The following is a 15,036-nucleotide window of genomic DNA, read 5'->3' as shown; positions in this document are numbered from 1 at the left end:
CGGGAAAACAATCTTGCACAAAATCATCCATATTAAATGTCAAGGATTTGAGCTTGAGGTGTATTACAAAGAAGCAGTAAAACAAGTAGCTTGCTTATGACCGTCAACCCTTACAAGTTTTAGCACATTTCAGCACCACCCACTAAAACAACACTGAAAAAATATCTTTACTTATGTTTTTAAGAACACTTCCAATAGTTAAAACTGAAAATTATAAAAATCTATTTTTCCACCATTTGTGCTGTTTGTTTATGAACTTCATTCACTCAGTCTGGACAAGGAAAACAGGCTGGTTAATTTCATTCCTACTTTTTGTCACTTTCACTGTCTGGCTGTCAGGCACTAGCACAATGTGAAAAGTCTGGGTTGCTAACATAGCAGAGGAACGTTTAAAGTCAAACAAAAAATGAATTAGGAAAATAAATGGAAAACTTTATATTGAGTAAGTTTTGGGGGCAGAAACTGCATCTACCCCTGTGTTTCTATAGTCCCTCCCATAATGGGCCCCGAAATCCTGACTGGGGCCTTTGGGGGCTACCACAGTAAAATAAATAATCAACCTTAGGTTTGGCAAAGCCTTGTTGTATGAAACATAAAATTAGCATCTGATTTTCAGGGACAGTGCCTCTTTAAGAAATGTACTCCTGATTTCTAAAAAAGAAGAGTCTGATCAAATAGTCCAGCAGAAATTATTTGCCTGAACACACGGATTTAAAAACAATGCATAATTCAAACATCTTAAACTGCTACTAAAATAAACACTAATAACAAAAAGGTTATTTATATGGATTCTATTTCATGCTTGTTCTGTGAAATCAGCTTGACAACAAGATCAATATGCAGTAGTTGTCTCAAATTAAATTAGAGTGTTGATCAATTTAATATTAGCTTATTTAAGCACAGCGCTACTGCACATTTTCTAATCTGTGCACAATGTTGACAAATGGGCATCCGATGAAGTGAGCTGTAGCTCACGAAAGCTTATGTTCAAATAAATTTGTTAGTCTCTAAGGTGCCACAAGTACTCCTTTTCTTTTTGCAGATACAGACTAACACGGCTGCTACTCTGAAACCCACAACACAGTATCTCTCTGTTCACATGCTTTGGGACATCAGAAACTCGTTTTCAAATGTTCACAACTATATGTACGTCTCCCAGGAAGTACTTTTACCTTGTCACCATCATTAAGACAAACTATGGAAGGGATGGGGACAAGTTTGCCATTGATTGGAATTCTTAATTTTCTCCCTAAAGTAGTGGACATTGAAATGATGTATTGAGAAGCCGAGATGTCACAGTCAAGATCCAATTTCCCCAGCTCCAAGCATGTCCATTGAAAACACTCAACACATTCTCACATAAATTATTGGCCAACACAGGAAACAGCAGTTTCACCATTCATCAATATCTTTGCATACTCTGAAAGAACGAAAAGGAAGCATTCCACTGAGAATGACAGATAAGGACATCTATTTTTATATCTGAAAACAGTTCTCTGAATTTATTTTTTGGAGGGATGAAAAGACAGCAGCTATCTATCAACAGCACCCTATTCTCTTAAAGGAGTCAATTTTCAAGCTAGCCCACAATAGCAAAACTTCTCAACCTTAGAAAAGCAAAAGCATGTTTAACATTTAAAAAAAAATAAATGCTGTCATCATATTTAGGCTTCAAGTGATTTCAGTGGGCCCAGAGAGCCTTTCACACCAGTTAGGCTGCTGAATGGAAGCATAATCTCCTTAGAATTCCCTCCCTGCCGCCCTTCTCTCTCTCTCTCTCTCTCTCTCTAAGTGGCTGGAATCTTTTTTGTCAACCCTGCAGCAAGAGAATGATGTGGCTAATAAGCATATTAATGAGGTTCCTCAGTGGAGTGTGAATAGGTAAATAAGCCCCAATCTGTTGAGGTTCAGGAGCAAGGGCAGTAAAGCCATCAACAACTAAGACAGTTTGAGCTGAAATAGGAACAACAGCTCCAGGTTTCCAGCAAAAGAAAAGTCAGAAGAGGCACATATTCAGAATCTTTCTACCCCCTACTGAGTTCTATTTTCTTTCCTTTTCTTCCCCCTTTATAAAGTGTCTTGAGTAGTCACCCGATTTTTCAAAAGCTCTCACATCCTTTTTCATTCTGAGGTAATGATACCTCAATAGGGAAGGAGGAAAATGAGGACATCAATACTCCTTTAAACCATAAGTTTCAAGAGCACGAACTGTACTGTCTCCTAGCATATGGACTGAAGGAAGTTGCGGGGTGGGGGAGAGAGACGAAAGAAGGAGGGAGGGGGAGAAGTTAAATTGAATCTTTCAGTGTTCTGAAATCTTTGTGACTTCAGTCATCTGGCCTCCCTGTTTCTCCACTCCATAAATAGACATTGATATAATTAACATTCAGCATCAGCTATGGCACAAAGTGTAAGACTCAAATTCCAGATGAAAGCACAACTGTAATTAGAGATGAGTTCAGTCCAATCTCTAGATCTGAACAACACTCAGACTTTGGAGAAACTAGGATCTGAACTTAAACTTGTCCTGGTCCTGGTTTCCACCCTTCATAACAGGATGAGCCAAAACTCAGGTTCCATACACCTTCACATTCAAAGGCCAAAAGGCAGTTAGGTGCACAACTTCCATTGAAAGGTAATATGAATTGGGCACCTAACTCCCTTAGGCCCTTTGAAAATCTCACCCTAACTTTTAAATGTAATGCAGTTACACTCTACAAGCTATCTATCATCAAATGTGGTCTAACTACAGCCCTGAGGACCCAAAAATGGACCACTTCTACTCCTAAAAGTTCCTGTGGCATTTTTCAAATGAGTAGGAATGTTAGTTCCAGTTACGTCAGCGTCCTGGGCCAACTCCAGCTATCTGCCCATGTACCATTTTCCCCATTTTGGGTAAGTTGTTCATGTCTTGTCTTAAAATGTTGTCTAATAATGCTGTGCAATATTAGACATTTGGGCCAATATTTGTTTTAAATATAACCTAAAATTAAGCTTCTAAATCCATATTTAAACACCTAAATAATATGCCTGATTTTCAAAGCACCTGCAGCTTCCATCAACTTCAGTGGGAGCTGCATCTTCTGCTGACATCAATGGATATTTTGGATGCTCAGCACCTTTGCAAATATAGCAACTTCTTTAGATGCCTAAATATGGATTTAAGAATCCAACCGCAGGCATCCATTTTTGAACATCTTGGCCTCGGCATTTTTTACCCCTCCTCTTCCAATGGTAAGTGAAGTGGTTGCTATATACATTTTCTAAGATACTTTGGGATGGAAGTCACTTCAAACTATATAAATGATTATGATTAAAGCTGTTCTTTAAATGAGAGTGCCCATCATAAGGCTTAAATTATTAGACTGCAACATCAATAAAGATGCTGCACAAGTGAAAAATTGTGGTAAGAATTTCTTTATTTTAATGCCAATAGAATCAGTCATTACACATCAAAGCATGAAACTGACTGGGTATCAAATTATTGAGCAGCAGCAGGTTATGTCAAGAGCATCGTCAGAGTTTTCCACTTTGCCATCCACAAGAAGATAAAGCTATACTAAGCATCCAGCAACTGTAAGACCCTTTTTTCTTTAAACTACAGTTTGTGGCAATGTAATTGCTTATATCTTTCAATTTTTGGTCTATCCCATTTTCATTATGCCACAGCAGAGTCTACTAAGAGAAATACAATTATTTTAGCTAATGCATTAAGACAGTTCGGACAAAAACAAATTATCATTTCTTATCTGCATTCACTATAGTGCCAGCTGACCTTAGCCAAGGATCAGAGCTCCATTGTGCTAGGTGCTGTCCGGTTATACGTTCTTTAGATTGTTAGATAGTAAATCATGTAACCTTCCTTGACAACTGCTGAATATTGTATATTTACTTTACCTATAGGATTCCAGAATTTAAAAAAAAATTATTTGTATAACTTTGTTGCATGACAGATTTAAAGAAGAAGGATGGTGTGGTGACTTGCACTTAAAACTTAGGTCAATATAACTGTGCTCCTGGGTATGAAAGTGCTGTGCTATGCCAACCTAACTCCTGATATAGACGCCGCTAGGCTGATGAAAGAATTCTTCCATTAATCTAGCTACTGTCATTTGGGAATGTGGATTACCTACACTTATGGAAAAGCCCCTTCTGTTGCTGTAGTCTAGATCTACATTAAGGGACTAAAAGAAAAGGAGGACTTGTGGCACCTTAGAGACTAACCAATTTATTTGAACATAAGCTTTTGTGAGCTACAGCTCACTTCATCGGATACATTCAATGGCTAGAGGCCTCAGGTGTTCTGTGTGACCCTGGACTTAGGCCTGGTCTACAATTAAAAATTAGCTTGACCAACCTATGTTGCTCAGGGCTATGAAAAATTCTGTGCCCTGAGCATAGACACAGCTTCTTCCATTGACCTAGCTACTGCCTCTTGAAATAGGTGGATTACCTACATCAGTGGAAAAGCCCCTTCCGTCAACGTAGGAAGCGTCTACACTATGGCGCTACAGCAGCGCCATGGCCTGAATCTCTCCGTGACTCAGCTCCTCACCTGGATAATGGGGATAATAGAGACTAGAGCCTTCTTTTCTCCCATCCTTTGTCTGTCTAGTCTGTTTAGATTGAAAACTCTTCAACTTTTACTAAGTGATTATACACTGCCTAGCACAACATGGCCCCAGTCTCAGTTGCAGCTTCTAGGCACTACCCATAGTACAAATATTAAATAAAAGAAAATCCTCACTTTATTATGCAATCTTGTGTAAACAAATATACACAGTCTCCTCTCATAGGGCACATGCACTACTTTCCTTCAGTGCTAACTACAAGGTCATTGGGGTTTATATTTTAAAGTTGCACCAAAGCTCAGTGTAAACAACAATAAATATTACATTACTGATGCAATACCCTGAGGAGACCCCTTATGAGACAGCAGGTAACTTTAGGACCTAACCATCTTCTCAATCTTTTAATGAATAATAATGGTACATTCAGTGATTATGGAGGGTTAAAATTTAACAACAGTTATGAGGTACTAAAACTCTGCTTATGAGAGCCAGATAAGACAGACAGACAGTTCAACAGATTCCATGACTGAAAAGTAAAATAGACCAGGAAATGTTTCACATAGTAGATACAAAAAAGAAAAGGAGTACTTGTGGCACCTTAGAGACTAACAAATTTATTTGAGCATAAGCTTTCATGAGCTACAGCTCACTTCATCGGCTGTAGTTCACGAAAGCTTATGCTCAAATAAATTTGTTAGTCTCTAAGGTGCCACAAGTACTCCTTTTCTTTTTTGCGAATACAGACTAACACGGCTGCTACTCTGAAACATAGTAGATACAAGTAAGCAGGCTAGAAGCTTGATTTCAGGGGAATGTAATTAAATATTCAGTTATGACAGTTATGCAAAAAAAAAATTAGAGGAGTATGTCTGGCTGCAGGAAAGGCAGGATTCTTTTACCACTGCTTCTGTACTAAAAGGTATGGATGTTGGTAGGTGTGTAACACTGCCCTCTAGTGAAAGGAATATGTCAGACTGGCTCACATATACAGACATTCCTTTGAGATACAGCCACTTCTTTTTTAGCTCACCAAGTTCAGGCCTGTGTTTTTGGAGCCAAAGATTCTACATCCAACACTGCAAGTATGTAGTTATCTGATGACCACAGTACGCAACACTAGATTAACAAGGGCAGGGCTGTCAGAGAGTACTTTGGGCTTAATGCTCAATTAAGGGAATTTTATAAATTCAGTTCAATATTGCAAACCTTTCCTTCCCTAGGGACTGCACTTTGTCATGGCAGGAAGGCTTGTATGTTCTAATGACCTTGAGACCCATACCGGTGGGAGTTTTAACTCCTGGAAGTGCCACCCAGGCAGGACAGGTCAAAGAGTAGGGACCAGATGCAAGTGGTCCACTGGTCCTCCAGATCAGAGGGGGGCAGTGATCAGCCAACCAGCTATCCTCCTAAAAAGTAAAGTTAGAGAAACAGATCAAGGTATGCATTCCAGCAAAAAGCATGATAGACAGGTATGGCAGAGCCTTGTGTGTGCCCATGCCTTCCATCTTATGCCTGGGAAGGATTCAGATGGCAAGCCTTAGACCTGGCGATCATTAGATCTGAAATAATCATCAATGCTAAGAGCAACAGTAAGTAGCACACAAGCTGTTGAGTATGAGAAAGCTATTAAGAGTATGTGGAAACCCTAAGGAACTCTGGCTGAAATCCTATAACAGAAGTTTGTCAGAAGGATCCAGTCAGTGCCAACTTTAGCATGAAGTTGTGGAGCATAGCAATGGCTTATCCCAACTTGCGCTCCTCTCTTTCCCATTGACTGCTGAAGGCAAAATACTCAATCGCAGATCACACCAAGAGTCAACAGATAAAATCAATCTAATTAAGATGAAGAACAAGATGCTGATACATTTAAGGTGGGCCTAGAGAAATTAAAGACACTAAACACAGAGTGCTTCTCAGACTAGACCCAAGTACAGCCCTCAGACTCTTGGTAACTTGCCAGCGTGGCACTTAGTTGAGAGTTCAGCACTATCGTGTGTTGAGTTCTCCAGTTGTTTCAGTCATTGGACCACTTTGTAAGAAGGAAATCATCTCATGAACCAGCTAGCCTCCCAACATCCCAGTCCCCCCACTCTATGATTCTCAAAATATTTTATGCTGCAGACCAGTAGTCTGAAGAGCCCATCCAACTGCTAGTCCACAGACAGATAGTAAATCTACTGAAGAAAATAAATGTTTTAAATTATCCTGCCAATATTTAATGGGATATTTATCCCAATTAAATCCAAATAAGGGAAACAAAAAAAATAGAGCGGTTAATTTGTGTTTTTAGCCATCCATGAAAGTGACAGACTAGAGATCCATAAAAATAAACAGATGTTAAGTCAAGAACTAGAGAAGCAGAGAGAAATAAACTTTGGACTGCAGAGAACATTTCAGCTAATCAGAGTTCTTCACGGTGTACAGAGGGTGAAAACATGATGGTCCCACTAAGCATTTATACAGTAGTAGGAACTGAAGCAAGGAAAAGGGCCTGTAAATTATATTCCATGAAGCCTTACATGCAGTAATCTATTCCCCAAAAAATCAGCTGTCCCACCCATTCAGTATGCAGAAACCCGTTACGAATTAAATTCTGGAGAACAGAGAAGCTGACACCTCTTCAACAAAAACTGCTGCAATCTCCAGAGGGACAAAGTCCCTGTACAATAGAAGAGAAAACTGGGGGGGGGGGAGGGAAGGGAGGGAAGAATTGTAGAAGAAAATACAGATTAAAGCAGAGTAGCTGTAGTTGTGATTCTAAGCCTCTGGAGGAAAAATATATATATATAATTTACTAGTAAGAAGTGACACTGTCCTAGCCTATGTCCCCAAATCAAATAGAGAATGGCAACTGCAAGCAACAGTCAGCAACAACCAATTCATTTGCACTACAAAATTGTATTTACATAGACATAAAGCCCTGATGTCAGTCACTGTAGTGGTAGTGTCCCTTTGCTTTGCAAGTTAGCTGTCATTGTATACAAATTGCCTTGAGATCTCAGAAGTGAGATTCTCTGGGTGGGAGAGAAGGAGGGGTGGGCAAGAAGGAATGACAGGTTTGGATCCTCTTGTTTAGAGGCTACAAGGACAGCATGAACTGGAAGTATCTGACCCCTCACATCAAGGATCAGATAAAATGTCTGCTAGAGGATTCATTGTAAAATGGAGAAATGCTTCCTTCAACTCCAGGACAGGACAGCTTCCCTATTATTCTTTACTATTCTGAAACAGGAAAAAATAGTAACACAGGGTCCAAAACCCACACAGAGAGAGGACCCTCAACACGTGGAACTCCGCACCCCAAGACAGGAAAGAGTCTCAGCAACCACACACTTCCCAAGCCAGGGGCTGTGTGCTGGTCTGAGGATGGGTCACGGAAAAAGTGGGCAGTCTGGGAAGGAGCAGGTAGGTTGGGGTGAATGGTAAAGAATAACAAAAGGACACACCTGGAGGTGCTCGCCCCAAAGCTGTAATGAAGCCTGCATCTTGCATTGAAAAATGGGCCTCTACAACAATAATTCACGTCTCCTGAGAGCCACTTGGGGGATCCATTGGGTTTGGAGCCAGGCAGCTCAGCAGCTTGTTCTTCAGGGGGAGTGAGGGAACGGGGCAAACCTAATTTTCCCGATGAAGCAATTAGGGAAAATTCCCAAACGAAAATCTTGCCATGACTTCCATCTCTTTTGAGCTTTCTGGCAGGTTTTCCTGGAGGACGAGAAAATAGGGCCCACTGATATTTTATACCCAGGATATAGGCAAAAAACTTCTCCATTTCTCGGGTACCAAGAACAGAGATAATTCCAGAGAAAAATCCCCACAATCTTTCACATCTAAAAAACTGACAGATCCACTACCTGTCTGAGATCCTCCTTTAAGAGAAGTGGGGTTGGGATGGGAACAAAACTGCCAAAGGAAAACATTTGCCAAAGGAAAACTTCCAAAATCCAGGTGTCTGGTCACAAGTAATACCATTGCTAATTCATTCATTGAAAAATCTTTTCAGTACATTGAATGAACTTTTCAGTGCACCACTATGTTTTATTGAGTGTAGCACATGACCAGATTTCCTACTACTGCTTAGCTATTACTGTGACAGGTGCTGCAGAAAAGCCTGATGGCCAGATCCTCAGCTGGTGTAAATCAACATAGCTCCATTGATTTGTTCACAAATTCACAGCAGCTGAGCATCTGGTCTCAGTCAGTCATTTTTAGGAAGCTTCTTACTACTGACTGGCTACAAATACTTACTTCCCCTGTTGCTTTATAGAACTAATAAGCATAGCAATAGGATTCTTGCTAGAGAGCTGTCAGTACAAAAAGCCATTATAACTGGTTCCGTCTTCTCAATACAAACCAATAAACAACCCTGCAAAGAGACTCCACTACCTCTTAGCCACAGATAGAGTGATCCCTTGAGATCAAAATCATACACATTAGCAGAGTGGTGAGGGGAAGCCATTTGCAGCTGTTTGTATGATACATATCTTGTGAATAAACAAACTTAATTTTCCAGTACTGCCAATCTCTAAACATCCAGAGACACACGTTCACTCCAACATTTTACAAATAAACACAAAGAGTGCTGCTTGACTGAATCCTACTCCTAGAACTCACTTCAGTGTCACAAGTTTTTCAGCAGATTACAAATTCTTGCTCCCCCCCCCACCCCGACATTTCAGTTCCTGAAGAACAATTGTGACTAACTGTCTCATTTTTGGATTAAGAGATGTCTAGAGAAAAAACAGATTAAGGTTTCTAACACTGACACTAATTTTTACAAATTTAGTTGGGGTGGAAGAGTTAAGTGGAGCAAATCTTAAAATTGGCTTAAAATGCTTCAAGTTCCAACTTAGCTATAAAGTGACTTCAGTAACTTCAAGAATGGAACAAGAGTAGTCTTAAATCTGTACAAAGTCCCCTTTTCAAAAGAATGGATTGAGGTCAGATTTTCTCTCTCTCTTTTTTTTTTTTAAACCGTGACAGATCCCCTTCCAGTTTGTTAAAAAGCACCTCTGATTTCCAGTAAATAGAGACTCTCTGCAGCAGGGTGGCTATAACATGGGGACTTGAGGGTAGAAGGGGGAAAGCAACATATTTATCCTCCCAACACCCCTGTGAGGTACAACCCGGAACCCAATAGGATCCCTGTGAGGTAGGGAAGCATTATTATGCCCAATTTACAGATTGAGAACTGAAGCACAAAGTGGCTAGGTGATTTGCCCAGGGAAAGACACTCTGGCTGGTCTACACTACAGATGTAGGTTAACATAAGACAGCTGATGTCGACCTGTTTACGTCCATGTACACACTACAGCCTTGCTCCTGCTGATGCTGGAGCCGTGACATTGACAAGAAAGCCTGGCTGTCACTGGGGCAGGTCAGGGGATCCAGCTAGAGCCCTGCTGCCCCTGGGCTCCCCATTCCCAGCCAGGCTGAGCCTGTTCTCCTCCCCAAGCAGAGCCTGGCTGCCCCCCAGCTTCCCAGTCCTGGCTCCCAGCCCAGCTTCTGCCCAGGTTCACCACTGCCAGCCAAGCTGCTGCCCGGAGGCTCCTGACTCCCTGCTGCAGCTGGCTCCTGGCAGAAAGCTCAATGCCTAGACTCTAGGCAGCTCCTGGGCTCCCATCAGGGAGCCTCAGTGCAGCCACCAGGCTCCCTGCAGTGAGAGAGCACCTCGGTGCAGCCATGGGGAGTGGGGAGCCCAGGGCACAGCCCAGCTCGGAGTTGGGAGTGGGAAGCTGAACAGGTACAGTCTGGTGGCTGCCCAGAGGCTCCCAGATTCCAGGCAAGAGCTCACAGCCAGAAGCATGGCTGCAGCAGAGAGCAGGGTGTTGACAGCTCAGGGGGACAGCTGGGCCGAGATTCTGGGGGGCAGCCAGGCTCCTGGTGGGGAGCTGTGTGTGGAGCTCAGAGCCCAGGATCTCAGCCCCCCACACTACCCCTCTTAAGTCAGTGGAAGAGCTCCTAGTGAGCATAGTGGGGACATGAACGACTGCAGTAATTACTGGTGCTGCCTCTCCTTGTTTCCAGCTGCTAAATTGCATTTGAAGACAGCTACAAATACATTCAGTACTTTCCTAGCGTCCTTTTTCTATGTAAGCCATTGCTGTGTCATCATCAGTGCTGGGGTTATAAAAGGGAATGCATTGGGACATAGAAATTCTGGGAGTAATTCTGAGATCCAAACACTCCAGAACTCCACTGGGTTGTGCAACTGAGATTGTCTCACTTTCTCTCTACAGCTAGATTCCCACGCTCCCCTATTAAATGAGGTACTCAAGATGCCCCAATGTGGGTAAGGCAACAAGAGCTGGCTCCCCCCCTGTGATGCTCATGAGTGGGAGTGGAGGCAGGCCCACAAGACACGCTATGCTAAGATGTTCTCCATGTGATGGAAAACCTTGAGAACCCCTATTTTAAAGATTTGGGTCCAGATTATGCACCTTGCTGACACTGAGTAGTGCCTTAATCCTCAAGAACAAAAAAGGCAAAATACAAGCAAAAGCTCCAGAATCTTGCCCTTCATTTGCAGGCTTTTGCAACGATATTCTGGAGATCTCGCTAGCTTTAAGATTTCGCAGTCTTCAGACCGAACAGTGAGGCACTTGCGGCCCCTCTTTTAAATTCCTACCTACCTATGCTCTGCTGTCACAAGCAGTTTGCCGAGGACACACCCTGCTTGCTGGAGTGAACACAGACAGAAATCCCTTTGAAGTCTCAGGGAGGTTAAAATCATCTGAAATGAATTTCTATAGAAGAGTAATGTACAGCATGTTTGGGTGCAGGTAGCATCAGGGGAGGGAGTGGGAAGGGAAGGTGCTGGTGGTTTAAATTAGATATGAGAGACGCACTTGCCTTCTCGGGGCCCAAGACAGGCCCAAGACAGTACAAGGTCGTCAAGTATAATTAACTGCCGTGCAAATCGTAACATTTGACTTTGGTTCACCCACAGATCTCAAGGGCCAAGTTGTGTAGTAAATAATGGCAGTCACTTATGTGTTTGAAGGGGGAGAAGTCATAGCAGACTTGTGTGAGAGAAAACTAGACCAGCTGTGCCAAAAATCTAGATAATTGAATTCTAACTCTTTCTAGCTATGGTATTTTTTATTGCCCCATCACTATAGTATCTGAGCAACCAACAATCTTTAAAACTCTCCCTGTTAGGTATGGAAGTGCAGTTACCTCAGTGTACAGGTGGGGAACTGAAGCTCTCAGGATATGTCCACACAGGAATAAAAGACCTGTGGCTAACTAAAGTCAGTTGACTCAGGCTAACGGGGCTCAGGCTGAAAAATTGCTGTGTACAGTTCAGGCTCAGGCTGGAGCCTGAGCTCTGGGACCCTTCAAGGACTGTACTATGCGAGGGTTGCCCTGTTGTACTCTGTAGTGTACCTACACCTGCACAGATTCTCCAATGAGCTAAGGGTCTAATTCTACCAATATTTAAGCACGTGACAAAGGTTATTCCTTTAGTTAGTTCTTCCTCTGCTGAATCCTCCCTCCACACCCCCATAAACATTAAGAAGGGAGCAGGAAAAAATACTTTAAAGAATTTCCTTTTTAAAAAATTCAGGACATACCACTATTTATAGAGCACTCCCATGGACGTTGTTGGTTTGGTTTGGTTTTTAATTAGTCAATTTCAAACCACTCAAATCGGTACTGTTCCTGTAAGGGAAGATTTCTATTTGTAAGGTAAAGTCAGCTATCAATATATTATACGGGACTGTCATTTTTTATATGTAAAAAGTTACAGTGCTGACCTACAAGAAAAAGTAATGAGGAAACTGAAGTGCTCAAGAATGGTTGTACGGTTTGTGAGCAGAAATGGAAGAGACTACTCACTTTGCAAACTCCTTTTGCAGTGAGTACAAGCTTGAAAAATGGAGGAGGGAAAGCGGGTATAAGAACAACAAAATAAAGGCTTGTTTTATTAAATAATTTAATGGGTATACTCAGTGAAGCATGTTAGCAAAAAGTAACTTTGAAAATGGCCTATTCTTGTATAAGACAAATATAATAATATCTGCTCTAGCAAAAAAATTGCTGTACATTCCTAAATGTACATTTTGAGATTCTTCATGTTCCTCAGTGCCCATCTACTCCAATCGCTATCCTCCAAGGATTCCCTGTTCAATATGTAGCTCTTTCCTGAGACCTGACTAACAATGCCATCCTGGACATCCATATCAAATGTGCTTTGCTGACAAAGTAAAAAGATGCCTTGTTCCAGTTGCCAACTCGGAACGTCAACCTGTGATCAGCGTCAAGCCTTTCTGGCTCACACGTCCTCAAGAAAGATTTTTCTCTCACTCCTGTGCAACTCATTCCTTTGGGAGGTAGAGCTGGACAAAAAAATTTCCCTCAAACATTTTTCAGCAGAAAATGGCCTTTCTTTCCCAAAATGATTTTTTTTCTAGAAAATTTTAATTTATTTCAAACTTTGTCAGTTTTTGAAAGCCTGTTGATTTCTTCAGTGGGGTTTGGCTCATGACTTCATAATATAGGGTGCATTTTTGAGGTTCTTCTGTATGCAGTGAAGAACAATCCAGCATTGGCAGGATGAGGGATTAGATGACCTTCTAAGACTTTGGCTTTAAGCCTGATTCTAAGTCTGAGAATCATTTTCATATATTCAATACCAGTGTACTAGTTTATCATCTATGAGAACTTGCTTTTGACTTGAACAAACTGACCCTCCCCACTCTCCCTCCCCCAAGTTTAAGTCAAAATACTGAAAACAAAATACCTGTTTGACATTTACAGTTAACAAATATCAATGTACCCCTAGAATATGTTCAATAATATGTCTTAAGCATAGCAAGAGTAAGTCTGACTAGTTTAGTTATAGTAGGAAAGTGTTTAAGGATTACTCAGTCCCAGCTGCATCCTGGGAAATGCAAGAACCACCATATAGATTTCCAGAAAGCAATTTCTTATCTGCCAGCTATTTCCAGAGTATTAAAACATGGTTCATTCATTTACAACCCAATTATGTGGGACAATTCACAGCTCATGTATACATTCACTCACTGCTGTCATTAACAACAGAGAAAAGGAACCCATTTTAAATAGCATTTTCTTTTTTCATGTTTTTTCCTATAGGAAAACCAAAAATATAGACCAAGGCTCATTAAGGTGGCAATCACCACTAGAAGAAGAAAACCAACAGAAGTAAGAGTGATTATATCAAAAGTTAATATAATAGCTAGATTTCTATAATGCACAAAGAATGATTTTCAGTCAAAATCTACAGAATGATGCTTTTAGACATTTTCAATCCTGCTCAGAGCTACCGTAACCAATCCTTAAGCTGTTTGCACCTCCAGTAGGCCATTCTGGTAGCTAGTGATTGCCGGAGAATGGGGTGGAAAGCGGTGGAGGAGCTCCTGAGCCCCATGGGGAATTCCCCCATGCTAAGGGAAATCTGTAGGGGCCAGTGAAGCATACATTATAGCAGCCATGGTGGAGGCCAAGATCTGGCCTTAAAAAGAATTGTATATGACATGGCACTACATAGACAGTTGTTGAAATAAAACACTTGTCCCCTAAAGAACCTGCAGTAGCAATCATTAAATCATTTTGCTTTCGTCAAATACTGAAACACATGGACAATTTTTGTCATTTTCTCAATAAAACTCCACCTTCCATAACTGCAAATACTATTTTAAGTGAGCAGAAAGTGAGTGGAATGAAGTTCTAGAGTATATTACACTGTACAATTTCATCTATGGTATTCCCTGGCAAACTACCACCTGGCATGATACCATAAAGACACCCAATCTGACATGTAAAAGATGGAACCAAAGGATTGCAAAAAACTGTGGAAAAGCTTGTATTTAATGCCTTCTAAATTGATGCAATTTAATTTCACAGCAAGTTTGTTGGGGGAAATGGGTAGGGAAGGAAGATCACCAGAGACAACAATTTGGAAAGTTGATTTTATTTTTCATCCTAAACACTGATTTACACATTTACTACATGTAGGGGGATTTAATTAGATCAATAAATAAATAAATAAATAAAAATCAAACCACTATGGTAAATGGTATTTCAGTATAACATCTAAAACATACTATTTCATAGATTTCCATAGGACTAGTAGGGACCTGGACTCAAGGTAGGACTAAGTATTATCTAGATCATCCCTGACAGGTGTTTGTCCAACCTGCTCTTAAAAATCTCCAACGATGGAGATTCCACAACCTCCCTAGGTAATTTATTCCAATTCTTAACCACCCTGACAGTTAGGAAGTTTTTCCCCAATATACAACCTAAACTGCCCTTCCTACAATTTAAGTCCATTGCTTCTTGTCCTATCCTCAGAGGTTAAGGAGAACAATTTTTCTTCCTCCTCCTTGTAACAACCTTTTATGTACTTGAAAACTGTTATTACGTCTCCTCTCAGTCTTCTCTTCTCCAGACTAAACAAACCCAATTTTTTCAATCTTCCCTCATAGGTCATATT

Source organism: Dermochelys coriacea, chromosome 7 (genome assembly GCF_009764565.3).
Source record: "Dermochelys coriacea isolate rDerCor1 chromosome 7, rDerCor1.pri.v4, whole genome shotgun sequence".
Lineage (NCBI taxonomy): Eukaryota > Metazoa > Chordata > Testudines > Dermochelyidae > Dermochelys > Dermochelys coriacea.
This window is presented reverse-complemented; position numbering follows the sequence as displayed.